Below are 23,791 nucleotides of genomic sequence, written 5' to 3' on the forward strand. Positions count from 1 at the left end.
CCTCAGCCTCCTCCCCACCCAATTTCCTCAGACGCCTCCCCAGCCCACCCAATATCCTTACAATCTCCTCCCCACCCAATATCCTCAGAACCTCCTCCCCTTCCAATTTCCTCAGACCCTCCCCACCCCACGCAATATCCTCAGACCCTCCCCACCCCAACCAATATCCTCAGACCCTCCCCAACCCACCCAATCCCCTCAGACCCTCCGCACACCATCAATATCCTCAGACCCTCCCCATCGCACCCAATCTCGTCAGACCCTCCCCACCGCACCAATATCCTCAGACCCTCCCCACCCCACCCAATCTCCTCAGACCGTCCCCACCCCACCCAGTCTCCTCAGACCCTCCCCACGCCACCCAATATCCTCAGACCCTCCCCACCCCACCCAATATCCTCAGCTCCTCCCCAACCAACCCAATATCCTCAGACACACCCCACCCCACCCAATATCCTCAGACGATGTCCCCCCACACAATATCCTCAGCACCTCCCCAGCCAAAGCAATATCCTCAGACCGTCCCCAGCCCACCTACTATCCGCAGCTCCTCCCCACCCCACCAAATATCCTCAGACCCTCCCCACGCCACCCAATACGGTCAGACCCTCCCCACCCCACCCAATATCCTCAGATCCTCCCATCCCACCAAATATCCTCAGACACTCCCCAGCCACCCAATATAGTCAGATCCTCTCAACACCACCCAATATCATCAGACCCTCCCCACACCACCCAATATCCTCAGACCCTCCCCACCCACCCAATATCCTCAGATCCTCCCCAACCAACCCAATATCCTCAGACACTCCCCACCCCACCCAATAGCCTCAGACCATCCCCCCAACACAATATCCTCAACTCCACCCCAGCCAACCCAATATCCTCAGACCGTCACCACCCCACCCACTATCCGCAGCTCCTCCCCACCCAACCAAATATCCTCAAACCGTCCACACCCCACCCAATATCCTCAGACCCTCCCAACCCCAGCCAATATTATCAGACTCTCCACACCCAACCCAATATCATCAGACCATCCTCACCCCACCCAATATCCTCAGACCCTCGCCCGACCCTATCTCCTCAACTCCTGCCCACCCCACCCAATATCCTCAGACCCTCCCCACGCCACGCACTATCCTCAGACCCTCCCCACCCCACCCAATATCCTCAAACCCTCCCCTCCCCACCAAGCATCCTTAGACCCTCCCCAGCCCACCCAATATCCTCAGAACCTCCTCACCCCACACATTATCCTCAGACCCTCCCCACCCCACCCAATATCCTCAGACCCTCCTCACTCCAGCCAATAACCTCAGACCCTCCCCACACCATCCAATATCCTCAGACCCTCCCCAACCTACCCAATATCCTCAGCTCCTCCCCTCCCCACCCAATATCCTTAGACCTCCCCACCCACTCAATATCCTCAGACCGTCACCATCCCACCCAATATCCTCAGACCCTCCCCACCCCACCAATATCTTCAGACCCTCCCCACCACACTCAATATCCTCAGCTCCTCCTCACCCCACCCAATACCCTCAGACCCACCCCACCCCATACAATATCATTAGAACCCCCTCCCCACCCAATATCCTCAGCCTCCTCCCCACCCAATTTCCTCAGACGCCTCCCCACCCCACCCAATATCCTTACAATCTCCTCCACACCCAATATCCTCAGAACCTCCTCCCCTTCCAATTTCCTCAGACCCTCCACAACCCACGCAATATCCTCAGACCCTCCCCACCCCAACCAATATCCTCAGACCCTCCCCAACCCAACCAATCCCCTCAGACCCTCCGCACACCATCAATATCCTCAGACCCTCCCCATCCCACCCAATCTCGTCAGACCCTCCCCACCGCACCAATATCCTCAGACCCACCCCACCCCACCCAATCTCCTCAGACCGTCCCCACCCCACCCAGTCTCCTCAGACCCTCCCCACGCCACCCAATATCCTCAGACCCACCCCACCCCAACCAATATACTCAGATCCTCTCCACGCCACCCAATATCATCAGACCCTCCCCACACCACCCAATATCCTCAGACCCTCCCCACCCACCCAATATCCTCAGCTCCTCCCCAACCAACCCAATATCCTCAGACACACCCCACCCCACCCAATATCCTCAGACGATTTCCCCCCACACAATATCCTCAGACACTCCCCCTCACCCAATATCCTCAGACCCTCCCCACCCCACCCAATATCCTCAGTCCCTCCCCACCTGACCCGATATCCTCAGCTTCTCACCACCCAAACCAATATCCTCAGACACTCCCCACCCCACATAATAACCTCAGCCCCTCCTCACCCTAACCAATATCCTCCGCTCTTCCCTACCCCCCCCCCAGTATCCCCAGACCCTGCCACCCCATACAATATCCTCAGCTCCTCCCCACCAAACCCAATATCCTCAGATGGTCCCCACCCTACCCACTATCCAGAGTTGCTCCCCACCCCACCCAATATCCTCAGACCCTCCCCACCCCATTCACTACCTCAGACACCCCCATCCCACCCAATATCCTCAGACACTCCACACACACCCAATATTCTCAGACCCTCCCCATGCCACCCAATATCCTCAGAGCCTCCCCACACCACCCAATATCCTCAGACCCTCTCCACGCCACCCAATATCCTCAGGCCCTCCCCACCCCACACAATATCATCAGACCCTCTCCACACCACCCAATATCCTCAGACCCTCCCCACCCCACACAAAATCCGCAGACCCTCTCCAGGCCACCCAATATCCTCAGACCCTGCCCACCCCACTCACTATCCTCAGACGCCCCATCCCACCCAATATCCTCAGACACTCCACACCCACCCAATATCCTCAGACCCCCCATCCCACCCAATATCCTCAGACACTCCACACCCAACCAATATCCTCAGTCCCTCCCCACGCCACCCAATATCCTCAGACCCTCTCCACCCCACCCAATATCCTCAGACGCTCTCCACGCTAGCCAATATTCTCAGACCCTTCCCACCCCACCCAATATCCTCAGACCCTACCCACCCCACCCAATATCAATAGATGCTTCCCACCCCAACCAATATCCTCAGAACCTCACAAACCCACCCAATATCCTCAGACACTCCCCACCGCAACCAATTTCCTCACATCCTCCCCATCCCTCCAATATCCTCAGAACCACCCAACCCCACCCAATATCCTCAGGCACTTCCCACCCCACCCAATATCCTCAGATCCTCCTCCCCACCCAATATCATCAGATCCTCCTCCCCACCCAATATCCTGAGACCCTCCACACCCCACCCAGTTTCCTCAGACCCTCCCCACACCCAATGTCCTCAGACACTCCCCACACCATCAAATATCCTCAGACCCTCCACATCCCAACCAAAATCCTCAGAACCTCCCCATCCGACCCAATATCCTCAGACCCTCCCCTCCCCACCCAGTATCCTCAGACCCACCACAGCCAACCCAATATCCTCAGACCCTCCTCACCGCACCCGATATCCTCACACTCTGCCCACCACACCCAATATCCTCAGACACTCCCCCCCACACAATATCCTCAGACCTTCCCCACTCCACCCAATATCCTCAGACCCTCCCCACCCAACCTAATATCCTCAGCTCCTCCTCACCCCACACTATACCCTCAGACCCTCCCCACCCCATCCAAAACCCTCAGCTCCTCCCCACCCCACCCAATATCCTCAGATCCTCCCCACCTCACCCAATATCCTCAGACCCTCCCCAACCCCACCAATTATCCTCAGACCCTTCGCACCACACCCAATATCCTCAGCTCCTCCACACCACACCCAATATCCTCAGACCCTCCCCACCCCACCCAATAACCTTAGACCCTACTCCCCACCCAATATCCTCAGAACCTCCTCCCCACCCAATTTCCTCAGCCACTCCCCACCCCACGCAATATCCTCAGCTCCTGCCAACCCCACCCAATATCCTCGGACCCTTACCGCCTCTCCCAATATCCTCAGACCCTCCCCAACCCACCCAATCTCCTCAGATCCTCCCCACCACACCCAATGTCCTCAGACCATCGCAAACCCACCCAATGTACTCAGACTCTCCCCACCCCATCCAATATCCTCAGCTCCTCCCCGCCACACCCAATATCCTCAGACCCTCCCCACCCACTCAATATCCTCAGACCGTCCCCATCCCACCCAATATCCTCAGACCCTCCCCACCCCACCAATATCTTCAGACCCTCCCCACCACACTCAATATCCTCAGCTCCTCCTCACCCCACCCAATACCCTCAGACCCACCCCAACCCATACACTATCATTAGAACCTCCTCCCCACCAATATCCTCAGAACCTCCTCCACTTCCAATTTCCTCAGACCCTCCCCACCCCACGCAATATCCTCAGACCCTCCCCAACCCACCCAATATCCTCAGACTCTCCCCAACCCACCCAATCCCATCAGACGCTCCCCACACTATCAATTTCCTCAGACCCTCCCCATCCCACCCAATCTCCTCAGACCCTCCCCACCCCACCCAGTCTCCTCAGACCCTCCCCACGCCACCCAATATCCTCAGACCCACCCCACCCCACCCAATATCCTCAGATGCTCTCCACGCCCCCCAATATCATCAGACCCTCCCCACACCACCCAATATCCTCAGACCCTCCCCACCCACCTATTATCCTCAGCTCCTCCCCAACCAACCCAATATCCTCAGACACTCCCCACCCCACCCAATATCCTCAGACCATTCCCCCCAGACAATATCCTCAGCTGCTCCCCAGCCAACCCAATATCCTCAGGCCGTCCCCACCCCACCCACTATCCGCAGCTCCTTCCCACCCCACCAAATATCCTCAGACTCTCCCCACGCCACCCAATACCGTGAGACCCTCCCCACCCACCCAATATCCTCAGATCCCCCCATCCCACCAAATATCCTCAGACACTCCCCAACCACCCAATATCCTCAGACCTTCTCCACGCCACCCAATATCCTCAGACACTTCACACCCCACCCAATATTATCGGAACCTCCTTACCCCATGCAATATCCTCAGACACTCCCCACCTCATCCAATATCCTCAGGCCGTCCTCACCCCAACCAATATCCTCTTAACCTACCCACCCCACCCAATATTATCAGACCCTATCCACCTCAGCCAATATCCTCAGACCCTCCCCACCCCACCCAATATCCTCAGACCCTCCCCACCCCACCAATATCCTCAGACCCTCCCCACCACACCCAATCTCCTCAGACCGTCCCCACCACACCCAGTCTCCTCAGACCTTCCCCACGCCAACCAATATCCTCTGACCCTCCCGACCCCACCCAATATCCTCAGATCCTCTCCTCGCCACCCAATATCATCAGACCCTCCCCACACCACCCAGTATCCTCAGACCCTCCCCACCCACCCAATATCCTCAGCTCCTCCCCAACCAACCCAATATCCTCAGACACTCCCCACCCCACCCAATATCCTCAGACCATCCCCCCAACACAATATCCTCAGCTCCTCCACAGCAAACTCAATATCCTCAGACCGTCCACACACCACCCAGTATCCGCAGCTCCTCCCCACCCCACCAAATATCCTCAGACCCTCCCCACGCCACCCAATAACCTCAGACCGTCCACACCCCACCCAATATCCTCAGACCCTCCCCACCCACTCAATATCCTCAGACCGTCCCCATCCCACCCAATATCCTCAGACCCTCCCCACCCCACCAATATCTTCAGACCCTCCCCACCACACTCAATATCCTCAGCTCCTCCTCACCCCACCCAAAACCCTCAGACCCACCCCACCCCATACAATATCATTAGAACCCCCTCCCCACCCAATATCCTCAGCCTCCTCCCCACCCAATTTCCTCAGACGCCTCCCCACCCCACCCAATATCCTTACAATCTCCTCCCCAGCCAATATCCTCAGAACCTCCTCCCCTTCCAATTTCCTCAGACCCTCCCCACCCCACGCAATATCCTCAGACCTTCCCCACCCCAACCAATATCCTCAGACCCTCCCCAACCCACCCAATCCCCTCAGACCCTCCGCTCATCATCAATATCCTCAGACCCTCCCCATTCCACCCAATCTCGTCAGACCCTCCCCACCGCACCAATATCCTCAGACACTCCCCACCCCACCCAATCTCCTCAGACCGTCCCCACCCCACCCAGTCTCCTCAGACCCTCCCCACGCCACCCAATATCATGAGACCCTCCCCACCCCACCCAATATACTCAGATCCTCTCCACGCCACCCAATATCATCAGACCCTCCCCACACCACCCAATATCCTCAGACCCTCCCCACCCACCCACCCAATATCGTCAGCTCCTCCCCAACCAAACCAATATCGTCAGACACACCCCACCCCACCCAATATCCTCAGACGATTTCCCCCCACACAATATCCTCAGCACCTCCCCAGCCAACCCAATATCCTCAGACTGTCCCCAGCCCACCCACTATCCGCAGCTCCTCCCCACCCCACCAAATATCCTCAGACCCTCCCCACGCCACCCAATACGGTCAGACCCTCCCCACCCCACCCAATATCCTCAGATCCTCCCATCCCACCAAATATCCTCAGACACTCCCCAACCACCCAATATAGTCAGATCCTCTCAACGCCACCCAATATCATCAGACCCTCCCCACCCACCCAATATCCTCAGCTCCTCCCCAACCAACCCAATATCCTCAGACACTCCCCACCCCACCCAATAGCCTCAGACCATCCCCCCAACACAATATCCTCAACTCCTCCCCAGCCAACCCAATATCCTCAGACCGTCACCACCCCACCCACTATCCGCAGCTCCTCCCCACCCCACCAAGCATCCTTAGACCCTCCCCAGCCTACCCAATATCCTCAGAACCTCCTCAACCCACACATTATCCTCAGACCCTCCCCACCCACCCAATATCTTCAGACCCTCCTCACTCCAGCCAATAACCTCAGACCCTCCCCACACCATCCAATATCCTCAGACCCTCCCCACCCCACCCAATATCCTCAGCTCCTCCCCTCCCCACCCAATATCCTTTGACCCTCCCCACCCACTCAATATCCTCAGACCGTCCCCATCCCACCCAATATCCTCAGACCCTCCCCACCCCACCAATATCTTCAGACCCTCCCCACCACACTCAATATCCTCAGCTCCTCCTCACCCCAACCAATACCCTCAGACCCACCCCACCCCATACAATATCATTAGAACCCCCTCCCCACCCAATATCCTCAGCCTCCTCCCCACCCAATTTCCTCAGACGCCTCCCCACCCCACCCAATATCCTTACCATCTCCTCCCCACCCAATATCCTCAGAACCTCCTCCCCTTCCAATTTCCTCAGACCCTCCCCACCCCACGCAATATCCTCAGACTCTCCCCACCCCAACCAATATCCTCAGACCCACCCCAACCCACCCAATCCTCTCAGACCCTCCGCACACCATCAATATCCTCAGAACCTCCCCATCCCACCCAATCTCGTCAGACCCTCCCCACCGCACCAATATCCTCAGACCCTCCCCACCCCACCCAATCTCCTCAGACCGTCCCCACCCCTCCCAGTCTCCTCAGACCCTCCCCACGCCACCCAAATCCTCAGACCCATCCCCACCCCAACCAATATACTCAGATCCTCTCATCGCCACCCAATATCATCAGACCCTCCCCACATCACCCAATATACTGAGACCCTGCCCACCCTCCCAATATCCTCAGCTCCTCCCCAACCAACCCAATATCCTCAGACACACCCCACCCCACCCAATATCCTCAGACGATTTCCCCCCACACAATATCCTCAGCACCTCCCCAGCCAACCCAATATCCTCAGACCGTCCCCAGCCCACCCACTATCCGCAGCTCCTCCCCACCCCACCAAATATCCTCAGACCCTCCCCACGCCACCCAATACGCTCAGACCCTACCCACCCCACCCAATATCCTCAGACCCTCCCATCCCACCAAATATCCTCAGACACTCCCCAACCAGCCAATATAGTCAGATCCTCTCAACGCCACCCAATGTCATCAGACCCTCCCCACACCACCCAATATCCTCAGACCCTCCCCACCCACCCAATATCCTCAGCTACTCCCCAACCAACCCAATATCCTCAGACACACCCCACCCCACCCAATAGCCTCAGACCATCCCCCCAACACAATATCCTCAACTCCTCCCCAGCCAACCCAATATCCTCAGACCGTCACCACCCCACCCACTATCCGCAGCTCCTCCCCACCCCACCAAATATCCTCAGACGCTCCCCACGCCACCCAATAACCTCAGACCCTCCCCACCCCACCCAATATCCTCAGACCGTCCACACCCCACCCAATATCCTCAGACCCTCGCCCCACCCTATCTCCTCAACTCCTGCCCACCCCACCCAATATCCTCAGACCCTCCTCACTCCACGCACTATCCTCAGACCCACCCAACCCCACCCAATATCCTCAAACCCTCCCCTCCCCACCAAGCATCCTTAGACCCTCCCCAGCCCACCCAATATCCTCAGAACCTCCTCACCCTACACATTATCCTCAGACCCTACCCACCCCACCCAAAATCCTCAGACCCTCCTCACTCCAGCCAATAACCTCAGACCCTCCCCACACCATCCGATATCCTCAGACCCTCCCCACCCCACCCTATATCCTCAGACCCTCCCCACCCCAAACAATATCCTCAGACCCACCCCACCCTACCCAAAATCCTCAGACCCTCCCCACAGCAACCAATATCCTCAGACCCTCCCCACCCCACCCAATATCCTCAGACCTTTCCCAGCCCAACCAATATCCTCAGACCCTCCCCACCCCACCCAATATCCTCAGACCATCCCCACCGCAACCAATATCCTCAGACCCTCCCCACCCCACCCAATATCCTCAGACCCTCCCAACTCCAACCAATACCGTCAGACCCTCCGCAACCCACCCAATATCCTCAGACACTTTCCACCCGACAGAATATCCTCAGACCCTCCTCACCCCACCCAATATCCTCAGACCTTCCCCAGCCCAACCAATATCCTCAGACCGTCCCCACCGCAACCAATATCCTCAGACCGTCCCCACCCCACCCAATATCCTCAGACCCTCCCAACCCCAACCAATATCCTCAGATCCTCCCCAACCCACCCAATATCCTCAGACAATCCCAACATCACCCAATATCCTCAGACCCTCCTCACCCCACCCAATATCCTCAGACCCTCCCCACCCCAGCCTATATCCTCAGTCAATCTCCACGCCACCAATATCCACAGACCCTTCACACCCCACCCAATATCATCAGAACCTCCCTACCCCACGCAATATCCTCAAAACCTCCACACCCCACCCAATATCATCAACACTCCCCACCTCGCCCAATATCATCAGACCCTCCTCACCCCACCCAATATCCTCATACCCTCCCCCCACCCAATCTCCACAGCTCCTGCCCATCCACCCAATATCTTCAGATCCTCCCCACCCCACGCACTATCCTCAGACCCTCCCCACCCCATCCAATATCCTCAGACCCTCCCCTCACCACCCAGTATCCTTAGACCTTCCCCAGCCCACCCAATACCCTCAGACCCTCCTCACCCCACAAATTATCCTCAGAACCTCCCCACCCCACTCAATATGCTCAGACCCTCCCCACTCGAGCCAATATCCTCAGACCCTCCCCACACTATTCAATATCCTCAGACCCTCCCCACCCCACACAATATCCTCAGACCCTCCCCACCCCACACAATATCCTCAGACCCTCACCACCCCAACCAATATCCTCAGAACCTCCCCAACTCAACCAATATCCTCAGACCCTCCCCAGCCCAACCAATATCCTCAGACCCTCCCCACCCCTTAAATATCCTCAGACCCTCCGCACCCCAACCAATATCCTCAGACCCTCCCCAACCCACCCAATATCCTCAGACCCTCCCAACCCCAACCAATATCGTCAGACCCTCCGCAACCCACCCAATATCCTCAGACACTTCCCACCCGACTTAATATCCTCAGATCCGCACCCACCCCACCCAATATCCTCAGAACCTCTCAACGCGAATCAAGATCCTCAGACATTTCCCACCCCACCCAATATCCTCAGACCTTCCCCACCACACCTAATATCGTCAGACACTCCCCACACCACCCAATATCCTCAGACCCTTCCAAACAAATGTCCTCAGCTCCTCCCCACCCCACCCAATATCCTCAGACCCTGCCCACCCCACCCAATATCCTCAGACACTCCTCCCGACACAATATCCTCAGATCCTCCCCAGCCCACCCAATATCCTCAGACACTCCCCACCTCACCCAATATCCTCAGAACCTCCTCACCCCACCCAATATCCTCAGACCCTCCCCACCCTAGCCAATATTATCAGACCCTCCACACCCCACCCAATATCATCAGACACACCTCACCCCACACAATATCCTCAGACCCTCCTTCCCACCCAATATCCTCAGATCCTCCTCCACACCCAATATCCTCAGACCCTCCCCACCCCACCCAATTTTACTCAGACACTCCCCACCTCACCCAATATCCTCAGAACTCCCCATCCCACCCAATGTCCTCAGACCCTCCTCACCCCACCCAATATCCTCAGACACTCCTCCCCACCCAATATCCTCAGATCCTCCTCCACACCCAATATGCTCAGACCCTCCTCACCCCACCCATTATCCTCAGACGCTCTACACCTCAGCCAATATTATCAGAACCTCCACACCCCACCCAATATCATCAGACCCTCCTCACCCCACCCAATATCCTCAGACCCTCCTCCCCACTCAATATCCTTAAATCCTCCTCCACACCCAATATCCTCAGACCCACACAACCCCAGCCAATATTCTCAGACCCTCCACACCCCAATCAATATCAGAACCTCCCCACCCCACCCAATATCTTCAGACCCTCCCAGCACCCATTATCCTCAGCTCCTGCCCACCCCACCCAATAACCTCGACACTCCCCACCTCACCCACTATCCTTAGACCCTCCCCACCACACCCATTATCCTCAGACGGTCCCCACCCCACCTAATATCCACAGACACTCCTCACCCCACCCAATATTCTCAGACACTCCTCCCCACCCAATATCCTCAGATCCTCCTCCACACCCAATATCCTCAGACCCTCCTCACCCCACCCAATATCCTCAGACCCTCCCCACCCCAGCCAATATTATCAGATCCTCCACACCCCAACAGATATCATCAGACCCTCCCCACCCGACCCAATATCCTCTGACCCTCCTCCTCACCCAATATCCTCAGATCCTCCTCCACACCCAATATCCCCAGACCCTGCCCTACCATACAATATCCTCAGCTCCTCCCCACCGAACCCAATATCCTCAGACTGTCACCACCCCACCCACTATTCACAGTTCCTCCCCACCCCACCCAATATCCTCAGACCCTCCCCATCCGACTCATTATCCTCAGAACCCCCCATCCCACCCAATATCCTCAGACACTCCACACACACACAATATCCTCAACTTTCCCCACGCCACCCAATATCCTCAGAACCTCCCCATCCGACCCTATATTCTCATACACTCCACACCCAACCAATATACTCAGACACTCCCCACGCCACCCAATATCCTCAGACCCTCCCCAACTCACCCAATATCCTCAGACCCTCTCCACGCTACCCAATATTCTCAGACCATTCCCACCCCACCCAATATCCTCAGACCCTAAACACCACACCCAATATCATCAGACCCTCCCCACCCCATCCAATATCCTCAGATCCTCCCCATCCCAACCAATATCGTCAGACCCTCACAAACCCACCCAATATCCTCAGACAATCCCTACCCCAACCAATTTCCTCACATCCTCCCAATCCCACCGATATCCTCAGACGCACCCAATGCCACCCAATATCCTCAGAACCTTCCCACCCCAACCAATGTCCTCAGATCCTCCTCCCCACTTAATATACTCAGATCCTCCTCCCCACCCAATATGCTGAGACCCTCCACACCCCACCCAATATCACCAGATCCTCCCCACACCACCCAGTATCCTCAGACCCTCCTCCCACCCAATGTCCTCAGACATCCCCACACCACCAATATCCTCAGAACCTCCCCATCCGACCCAATATCATCAGACACTCCCCACCTCACCCAATATCCTCAGACCCTCCCTATCCAACCCAATATACTCAGACCCTCCCCACACCCAATATCCTCAGACCCTCCCCACTCTACCTAATATCCTCAGACACTCCCCTCCCCACCCAATATAATCAGACCCTCCCCACTCGACCCAATAACGTCAGACATTTCCCACCCCTCCCAATATCCTCAGACCCTCACTATCCAACCAACTAACCTCAGACCCTCCCCCCACCCAATATCCTCAGACCCTCCCCAATCCACCTAATATCCTCAGACTCTGCCCACCCCACACAATGACCTCAGAGCCTCCTCTCCCCACCCAATACCCTCAGACCCACCCCAGCCCACCCAATATCCTCAGACCCTCCTCACCCCACCCAATATCCTCAAACACTCCCCACCCAACCCAATATCCTCAGACTCTGCCCACCCCTACCAATATCCTCAGCCCCTCCCCTCCCCACCCAGTATCCTCAGACCCAGCCCAGCACACCCAATATCCTCAGATCCTCCCCACACCACCCAAAATCCTCAGACCCTCCACACCCACCCAATATTCTCAGACCCTCCCCACCCCACCCAATATCCTCAGTCCCTCCCCATCTGACCCAATATCCTCAGCTCCTCACCACCCAAACCAATATCCTCAGACACTCCCCATCCCACCTAATATCCTCAGACCCTCCCCTCCCTACCCAATATCCTCCGCTCTTCCCCACCCCACCCAGTATCCCCAGACCCTGCCCCCAATACAATATCCTCAGCTCCTCCCCACCCAACCCAATATCCTCAGACCGTCCCCACCCCACCCACTATCCGCAGTTCCTCACCACCCCACCCAATATCCTCAGACCCTTCCCACCCTACTCACTATCCTCAGACCTTCCCATCCCACCCAATATCCTCAGACACTCCACACACACCCAATATGCTCAGACCCTCCCCACGCCATCCAATATCCTCAGACCCTCCCCACCCCACCCAATATCCTCAGACCCTCTCCATGCCACCCAATATCCTCAGACCCCCCCCACCCTACACATTATCCTCAGACCCACTCCACGCCACCCAATATCCTCAGACGCTGCTCATCCCACTCACTATCCTCAGACCCCTCATCCCACCCAATATCCTCAGACACTCCACACCCACCCAATATCTTCAGACCCCCCCATCCCACCCAATATCCTCACACACTCCACACACAACCAATATCCTCAGACACTCCCTACGCCACCCAATATCTTGAGACCCTCCCCACCCCATCCAATATCATCAGACCCTCCCCACCCCACCCAATATCATCAGACCCTCCCCACCCCATCCAATATCCTCAGATCCTCCCCACCCCAACCCATATCCTCAGCCCTCACAAACCAACCCAATATCCTCAGACACTCCCGACCCCACACAATTTCCTCACATCCTTCCCATCCCACCTATATCCTCAGATCCACCCAATGCCACCCAATATCCTCAGACCCTTCCCACCCCACCCAATGTCCTCAGATCCTCCTCCCCACCCAATGTCCTCAGATCCTACTCCCCACCCAATATCCTGAGACCTTCCACACCCCACCGAATATCACCAGACACTCCCCACCCCACCCAGTATCCTCAGACCCTTCCCCCACCCAATGTCCTCAGACACTCGCCACACCACCAAATATCCTCAGACCCTCCCCACCCCACCCAATATCATCAGACTCACCCGACCCCACCCAATATCATCAGACACTCCCGACCCCTGCAATATCCTCAGACCCTCCCCGCCCCACCCAATATCCCCGGAATCTCCCCACCTCACCCAACATCCTCAGACGCACCCACCCCACCTAATATCCTCAGATCCTCCCAACACCACCCAATATCCTCAGACCATCCCCTCCCCACCCAGTATCCTGAGACCCACTACAGCCAACCCAATTTCCTCAGACCCTCCTCACCCTACCCAATATCCGCAGAACCTCCCCACCCCACCCAATATCATCAGACACTCCACACCCCACCCAATCTCCTCAGACCCTCCTCTCTCTACCCAGTATCCTCAGACCCACCACAGCCCACACAATATCCTCAGACCATCCTCACCCCACCCAATATCCTCAGAGCCTCCCAACCCCACCCAATAACCTCAGATCATCCCCAGCCACCCACTATCCTCAGACTCTGCCCACCCCACCCAATATTCTCAGACGTTCCCCACCTCACCCAATATCCTCAGACTCTCCCCACCCCATTCAATATCCTCAACTCCTCCCCACCCCACCCAATATCCTCAGACCCTCCCCACCCAACCTAATATCCTCAGCTCCTCCTTACCCCACCCTATACCCTCAGACCCTCCCCGCCCCACCCAATACCCTCAGCTCCTCCTCACCACACCCAATATTCTCAGACCCTCCCCACCCCATACAATATCCAAAGACTCTCCCCATTCCACCCAATATCCTCAGACCATTCCCACCACATCCAACATCCTCAGACTCTCCCCAACCCCACCAATTATCCTCAGACCCTTCCCACCACACCCAATATCCTCAGCTCCTCCACACCACAGCCAATATCCTCAGACCCTCCCCACCCCACCCAATATCCTCAGCCCCTCCTCCCCACCCAATTTCCTCAGACCCTCCCCACCCCACGCAATATCCTCAGCTCCTGCCGACCCCAGCCAATATCCTTTGACCCTCCCCACCCCACCCAATATCCTCATACCCTCTCCAACCCACCCAATCTCCTCAGACCCTTCCCAACCCACCTAATATCCTCAGCTCCCCTCCACCCACCCAATATCCTCAGACCGTCTCCACGCCACACAATATCCTCAGACCCTCCTTTCCCCACCCAGTATCCTCAGACCCACCCCAGCCCACCCATTAACCTCAGACCCTCCTCACCCCACCCAATATCCTCAGACCCTCCACACCCCACCCAATATCCTCAGACCCTCCCCACCCCACCCAATATCCTAAGACCCTCCCCACCCCACCCAATAACCTCAGACCCTCCCCACTTCACCGAATATTCTCAGACTCTGCCCACCCCACCCAATATCCTCAGACCCTCCTCACCTCACCCAATATCCTAAGACTCTCCCCACCCCATCCAATATCCTCAGCTCCTCCCCACCCCACCCAATATCCTCAGCTCCTCCTCACCCCACCCTATACCATCAGACACTCCCCACCCCACCCAATACCCTCAGCTCCTCCTCACCCCACCCAATATCCTCAGACCCTCCCCACCACACCCAATATCCTCAGCGAATGTAGGGGCCCGAAAAGACAACTGTCCGATATGACAATTGTGGGAAAAAGGGACATGCCACTGATAAATGTTGGGCGCTCAAGGAGAAAAGAAATAGTCAGTCAGGTCTTAGAGTAGATAGATGAACCGACAGCAGCTAATCACAGCGCTGAGGGACTTGGGCAGAGACTGAAGGCCAGCGGTCCCCGTGGGGCAGGGAGAGGATCCACGTATTCACATTACAGCACTGTTCGGGGGCAGGCAGTGTGATATGTTAGTGGATACCGGAGCATCGGTATCTATGACAGATAGTCCCTTACCCACAACTAAACATGTAGTCCATAAAACTGGCGTGGAAGGATTTGCCACCAAAAGCCCACCAGAGTGAAATAATTCTATTGGAGATAGCCGGTATTCTGATTCCGGCAAAATTTCAGGTATGCCCCAATGTATAAGTGACTATATTGGGGATCGACCTCCTGGAATAGTTAGGGGCAATAATAGACCCACAGACTAAGAGAATAGTTTGGAGAAATAAGGGAGGACGCAAAATCGCAACGTTTAGGGAACAGACTAATTTGCACAATCACACAAAGGTTGGAAGTATGCAACTTCTCACCCGAGATTTGGATACAGCAGGAGACCACGGCCCATTATATGAACAAATGAAGGAAGTGTGGGATCAATCAAAGTAGGATTGTGGGATGTAAAACCAAGCTAGTGGTCTTTCCTGGGCCCGAACACCCTCCTCATAAACAATACCCCATTAAACCTGAAGCCCGAGAGGCTGCAAAACAAATAGTGCAGGGCCTCTTGCGGAGTGGTGTCCTTCAGGAAGCCGAAAGCATTACGAACTCGCCAACCTGGCCTGGAAAGAATCCAGATGGGCCAGGCCGATGGACCATAGACTATACGGCGTTAAATAATGTAACTCCCAGCCAGCACCCCATCGTAGCAAGCCCAATGACCATGTTTAATGGACATGAAACGAGAACATAAAATATTCACAGTCTTAGATATAGCTAATGGATTTTGGTCCACACCATTAGCTCAGGTGTCCCAAGATAAATTCGCATTCACGGTCGGGGATAGGCAGTACACTTGGACACGAGTGCCCCAGGGTTTTCACAATAGTCCGGCTATATTTCACCAAACTAAGTGTCGAGCCTTGGAGCATAGATTTAGCCCACTACCGAAGTACCATCCTCCATATGCGGACGATCAACTGATTGCCTCAGAAGACGAGAGAAGACATATGGGGGCTCTAATAGAAACCCTAAATTTCCTAAAGAAAGCTGGATTTAAGGTAAACCCCAATAAAGCTCAGATCGGATTGAATGAGGTACAGTACTTTGGACACCAAATGTCGCAGGGGACAAAAACAATGTCCCACGACAAAGGAAACTGTCCGAGGAGTGTATAACGTATTAGGACTCTTTAACTACTAGAGGAACTTTATAGCCGCTGAACCCATACAGAGACTAGTTAAGGGAGGAAAAGCAGCTCTCGAATGTGTAGAGTGGGGCCCGGAACAAGAAACAGCACACGGCCAGATAAAGGAAGCCCTGATGTCAGTACCAGGCCGAGGACTGCCAAATATGAACACATCGTTTCACATTCATTGTGAAACGAGTGCTGGTTTTACGGAGCAGTAGTTGCTCAAATGCATGGAGACCGAGCCCGCCCAGTAGCGCACTATTCCACCCAACAGTCGCCAGTGGCAGGATGTGTCAAGATCTGTAACAGCCTTGGACTTTGCAACATAGGCGGTGTAAGTTAGTGAGCCAGTAGTAATGACAGGGGAGGTTATACTATATACCAAACATATCTTGGTGGAAATGCTCAACACTGGGAAATTGTGCTCTGTGTCCAACGTCCGCCGGGCCAAATGGGAAGCAGGATTACATCTCTTAGATGGGTCCATAAAAATTGTACGAGACACGGGGGAGAACCCGGCAGAGGGCCTCTTAACCGTAAGTGAGCCTAATGAGTGCCAGTCACAGGGATAGGAGGACTCACATAAGTGAGATTCCCCTTGAAATCCCCGAGCTGATCCTGTACGTGGATGGGTCCAGGAAATGTATTCAGGGGACCCCGCATACGGAATGGGTGGTGGTAGACGAAGCACTAAACAATTTCCGAAAGGGAAGGTTAGACGGAGGACTGTCAGCCCAAGCAGCTGATCTCACTGCCCTGACTGAAGCCCTCCAACTGGCCATAGGCCGGCGGCCAAATATATATACAGATAGCCGCTAGGCCTTTGCGGTAGTCCATGACTACATGACTGCCTGGGCCAGGAGAGGGTTCGTCACTTCGGGCGGGGAGGCTATCAAACGTGAGGGCCGAATCAGACTACTATTAGACGTTGGCATAAACCCGCGGAGCCAGCAGTGATCAAGGTTAAGGCTCACCAGAAAGTAGTAAACAATGACCAATGAGGCAATAAAGCAGCGGATAAAGCGGCACAGGAAGCAGGTATATCCTTAGAAGTGCAGGAAGAAGTTGTATGTAGTATTACCAGGGAAGATATAGACATTGTGAGATTAGATGCCGATGTAAGTGATGAAGAAAAAAAAGATTGGGGCACAAAAGTAGGGAGTCGAGGTGACGACTTCATATGGAGGAAAGATGGGAAGGTGATATCCTCGGCTTGTATTAGACAAATGCTCATGGAACTACACCATGGCATGTCATGTCGGACAGAACGTCATGATAACAAACATAACTGGGGATTGGTGGGGGCCAGGAATGGGACGGGACGTATCAAAGTACTGTAAGCAATGTGTCACGTGTGCCCAGCACAACCCAGGAAAGGCAGTAAAGGTTAGAATGGCTCACCAACCACGACCAAGGGGGCCGTGCGAGTGTTCACAGATATACTTCACGGGACCTTTACCATCCTCAAGGGGCAAGAAATACTGTTGAGTAATAATAGATCAGTTTATGCGGTGGGTAGAAGCGCTCCCCACACGAAACTGCTCCTCAATCAATGTGGCCCGAATATTGGCAGGAGAAGTAATCTCACGTTGGGGCGTCCTTATCCAAATCGATTCCGGCCAGTGAACCCATTTTACCGGACAAATAATGAAGGAAGTGTGTGCTATGTTGGGTATTAGACAGAAGTTTCATATCTCCTACCACCCGCAAAGCTCTGGGATGGTAGAACGTATGAATAGGACACTTAAAACAACCCTAGCAAAGGCCATCCAAGAACGGGACAAACTTGGGCGGATTTACTACCCACAATCTTGATGAGACATAGGGCAATTACTAACCGAGTGCCGGGATTAACTCCATTTGAGTTAATGACAGGCCGGGCGATGCACCTGCCGGAAGGAATCATAACTGGGGGATCCGAAGTAGGACCCCTGAGGGATCGGATTAGAAAGTACGTCTTGGAACTGAGTAAACAACTTAAGGAATTGAGGAAGGAAGTGAGGGAACGGCAAGCACGCAGGGACGAACAGAATGAATTGGAGGACCTGGGGGATAAATGGGTCCTTTTCGGGTTGGAAATCGGTGGTTAGTGGCGTGCCACAGGGATCGCTGCTGGGACCACAACTGTTTACAATATACATAGATGAACTGGAAGAGGGGACGGAGTGTAGTGTAACAAAATTTGCAAATGACACAAAGATAAGTGGGAACGCGGATTGTGTAGGGGACATAGAGAGGCTGCAAATAGATTTAGATAGGTTAAGTGAATGGGCTAAGGTTTGGCAGATGGAATACAATGTCGGAAAGTGTGAGGTCATCCACCTTGGAAAAAAAACAGTAAAAGGGAATATTATTTAAATGGGGAGAAATTACAACATGCTGAGGTGCAGAGGGACTTGGGGGTCCTTGTGCATGAATCCCAAAAAGTTCGTTTGCAGGTGCAGCAGGTAATCAGGAAGGCGAATGGAATGTTGGCCTTCATTGCGAGAGTGATGGAGTTCAAAAGTAGGGAGGTCCTGCTGCAACTGTACAGGTTATTGGTGAGGCCGCACCTGGAGTACTGCGTGCTGTTTTGGTCACCTTACTTAAGGAAGGATATACTAGCTATGGGGGGGGGGGGGGGTGGTACAGAGACGATTCACTAGGCTGATTCCAGAGATGAGGGGATTACATTATGATGATAGATTGAGTAGACTGGGTCTTTACTCGTTGAAGGATGAGCGGTGATGTTATAGAAACATTTAAAATAATGAAAGGGATAGACATGACAGAGGCAGAGAGCTTGCTTCCACTGGTCGGGGAAACTAGAACTAGGGGGCACAGGCTCAAAATACGCGGGAGCCAATTTAAAACCGATTTGAGAAGGAATTTATTTTCCCAGAGGGTTGTGAATCTGTGGAATTTTCTGCCCAAGGAAGCAGTTGAGGCTAGCTCATTGAATGTATTCAAATCACAGATCGATGGATTTTTAACAAATAATGGAATTAAGGGGTATGGGGAGCGGGCGGGTAAGTGAAGCTGAATGCACGGCCAGATCAGCCATGATCTTGTTGAATGGCGGAGCAGGCTCGAGGGGCTAGATGGCCTACTCCTGTTCCTAATTCTTATGTTCTTATCTTATGTTCTTAGGCAGGTCCCGCACGTCGGCGCAAAGGCAGTGGTAAAATGTCTGCCAGGACGGACTGGGTTTGTTCCCCGTTGGTCTGGCCCATTAGAAGTCCTAATTACCGGAGATACGTGCGCCTGCATAGATATGGGTGGGGTTGGCCGATGGAAACATTGGTCTCAGCTCAAAGAATATGAATCCAACGACCCCAGCACAAGCGAACAAAACAAATAACCCTGCCTTCATACACATTCTAGGAAACTGAAGGCGGATACATCAGTAGAAAATGCCAGAAGAAATAAAGACGATCCAAGATGAATGTGTTACGCGATATTATGTGCAGTTTTTTTTTGTGTAATTGTAATATGTAGCCTAAAGAAGACTCAGGCCAGAGTACCCCCACGGACCAAGAGAGAGTTGTATGTGAACACCTTTTTGTACATGTCATACACCTATGCCAAGTAAGCCAATGTTGCCAGCTGTTGGGTCTGTGCCCATGTCCCCACACATTCGGAGGAAGGAATCCCTTTTCAATCAATCCCATTTAGTGTTAATGAGACTTCCAGTTGGATGTTTGGAGTTAGAACAGGATCCATACGCATTGGCTCTTATGCCAAATAGGCAGACGGCAGCTCCATAATAAAACTTAAAAGTCATGGGTATAATCCAGAACAGTGTAGTGGGTGGAGACGATTAACAATAATGATACCTATCAACCATCGTTCCTGAGAACAAGGTGTAAGAAGGGACAGGGATGGGGGCTGTCTCTCACAAGACAGGGACGACCGGAAGATCCGATTATGGGTTACAGTAACTGACCTTACCTGCCGAAGTGGGTAGGGTGACACTCCCGTCATTAAACGGAAACTGTAACTTTTCAGTCCAATGGGACCCCCCAGCGATAAATAAGTATACGCCCTCCAACAGGACTCATTTTGTGTGCGGTCACATGGGCAACCCCTGGTTGTCCCGAGAATGGATGGGTTCTTATTATCTGGCTTATATCGTACCATACATGTATCACCTGGGTACTCTGAAGGACCTCCACCGGAGAGCCTAACGAGCCATCATGGAGACGGAAAGATTCTGGGCCATTGCGTTTCCTTGGTATGGAGCGGGTAAATTGGCAAGGGAATCCATTAACATGGCTTTCGTCCTGGAACAGGTGGCCAACGATACAGCTGAAGCCCTAGTTAAGGTTAATGCAGAGATGGTAGCCCTCCGCACAGTAGCTCTGCAAAATCGGATGGCCCTTGACTATGTGTTGGCAGAAAAACGGGGAACCTGTGCCCTCATCGGGGCCGAATGTTGTACATACATTCCAGATAGCTCGGAAGAAATTACCGATCTGGCAGAGCAAATCCAAGAAGAGGTTAAAAAGCTTAAGCAACTACCAGCCTCCAGGGTGATTAGGATCTATGGGAACTTCACTAATCCAAGGTCTGGTTACATTTGTGCTGGTGGTAATAATGCTGTATTGCCTATGTATGTTAATTAAATGTAAAAGCAAAGCACTGTCATCTTTACTATCGAACAGACCTGTAACCCAACCGCCCTCAAACTACGAGAACCTAGCGGTGTCTCAGAAGGTAGCGTACACATGTCCAATACACCCATATGATGAGGTTTTACAAGCAGCAGAATGAGGTGCGACAGGAGCTGGGTACCTGGACCCCGGAGTGGAGACCCCTGGGCTCAGGAACCGGCACATCACATCACCAATTTCTGCATGAAGACCGGGTATACGTTGGCCTAGAATTATGTATCTGAAAAATTTCGGCCAAATGAGGGATTGAAGGATTAATCGCGTTCGTGCGAAATTGCTGTGCTTTTAAAAATGTACTATAAGACAGAATGAGATAAGCAATTGCGAAAAGGTCACAAGACGCTAAGCAAGAAAGAAACCAATAACACCAGACGCTGGCCGAAGATAAGGAAGTAAGCCGGCCAAAGACGAAAAAAACTCATTGTGCAGACAGTTTTTGCAATGCCAGATGCAGGAGCAGTGACATGTGACCTTTGCGGTTTACGACTTTAAATACTCATTTTTTGTAAACCCAAACTGAGTTGTTGCCTGGTTGAGGGACCGACATACAACTCCCCTGGTACCTTGTATTAATAAACTGTGTGTGTTTCCAACTCTCTAACATAGTTTTGGAGTAGATTTATTTCTAACTCTGGGTTTTCCCCCAACAGATTGAATGTGAAATAATGTCGGGAAGCACCGCCACCGCCACCATTGAAAGCCTGAGGGCCATGTTTGCCACCGACGGCCTGCGTGACATACTGGTCAGTGACAACGGGCCATGTTTCCCCAGTGCCGAATTTAAATAACTAATGACCCGCAATGGGATCAAACATGTCACCTCGACCCAGTTTAAACCAGCCTCCAATGGGCAGGCAGAACGGGCAGTACACACAATCAAACAGAGCCTTAAATCAGTCACAGAAGGCTCACTCCAAACCCGCCTGTCTCGAGTATTGCTCGGCTACCACACGAGACCCTGGCTGAGCTACTCATGAAAACTGCACTTCAAACCAGACTCTCGCTGGTCCACCCCAACCTGCATGATCAGGTAGAGAGCAGGCGGCATCAACAAAATGTAAACGATGTCCGCGCCAGTGTGTCACGGGAAATTGATCTGAATGACCCTCGATATGTGCTAAACTATGGGCATGGTCCCAAGTGGATCGCGGGCACGCTGATAGCTAAAGAAGGGAATAGTATGTTTGTAGTCAAACTAGACAATGGACAAATTTGCAGAAAGCACTAGGACCAAACGAGGCTGTGGTTCACAGATTGCCCTGAACAACCCACAGCAGACACCAACTTTTTCGAGCACACAACACACATCCAAAGGATCAACGACACAACCCGGACCTTGAAATTAAACCATTCACGCCCAACAGCCCAGCAAGGCCAGGCTCGGCCAGCAGCACTGCAGGGCCAACAACATGCCAGCCCAGCAAGGGCACAGCCAACACACCAGAACAGACAATTGTACCGAGGCGGTCCACCAGGGAAAGAAAGGCTCTCGACCGCCCCAGCTTGAAATAGTTTTCACTTTTGAGGTCGGGGGTGGAGTGATGTTGTATATCTGTAAAGCATGCGCTCTCATATTCCAGCATCAGGGAGCGCATCCCCTGAAGTCCCAAGGGATCACAGCATCTCTTGGGAGCACTGTATATAAGCCGGCCCCTAAGGCCTGCTCCTCACTCTGGAGTATCTTAGTAAAGACTGAGGTCACTGTTACTTTAACCACTTTGTGTGCAGCCTCATTTGTGTTAGGAACACTACAACTGGGCCCACGGGTGATTACACACTGTCTGACTTCGCTGAGTCCCCGGTTTACACACTTTCTGATCTCACTGGGCCTCAGTTTACACGCTGTCTGATCTCACTGGGCCCCCTGGTTAAACACTGTCTGACCTCAATCGGCCCCCGGGTTACACACTTCCTGATCTCACTGGGCCCCTGCGTTACACACTGCATAATCTCACTGTGCACCCGGGATACACACTGTCTGATCTCATTGGGCCCCAGTTTACACACTGTCTGATCTCACTGGCCCCCCGGGTTACACACTGTCTGATCTCACTGGGCCCCCGAGTTACACACTCTCTGATTCACTGGGACCCGGGTTACATACTGTCTGATCTCACTAGGCCTCCGTGTTACACACAGTCTGATCACACTGGGCCCCCGCGTTACACACTGTCTGATCTCATTGGGCCCCCGGGTTACACACTGTCTGATCTCACCGGGCCCCCAGGTTACACACTGTGTGATCTCACTGGG

General features: G+C 53.8%; 1 long non-coding RNA gene across 1 annotated transcript in view; it reads left to right on the forward strand.

Moving 5' to 3' along the window:
• LOC139229903 (uncharacterized) overlaps window positions 1–23,251 on the forward strand; it is an 80,190-nt gene extending 56,939 nt beyond the window's left edge. Inside the window, exon 3 of the long non-coding RNA XR_011587849.1 lies at window positions 22,189–23,251. This is a non-coding gene — a long non-coding RNA (uncharacterized lncRNA). The remainder of the gene's footprint in view (window positions 1–22,188) is intronic.
• Window positions 23,252–23,791: the final 540 nt, after the last annotated feature.

This window comes from Pristiophorus japonicus, chromosome 19 (assembly GCF_044704955.1).
Source record: "Pristiophorus japonicus isolate sPriJap1 chromosome 19, sPriJap1.hap1, whole genome shotgun sequence".
NCBI classification, from domain to species: domain Eukaryota; kingdom Metazoa; phylum Chordata; class Chondrichthyes; family Pristiophoridae; genus Pristiophorus; species Pristiophorus japonicus.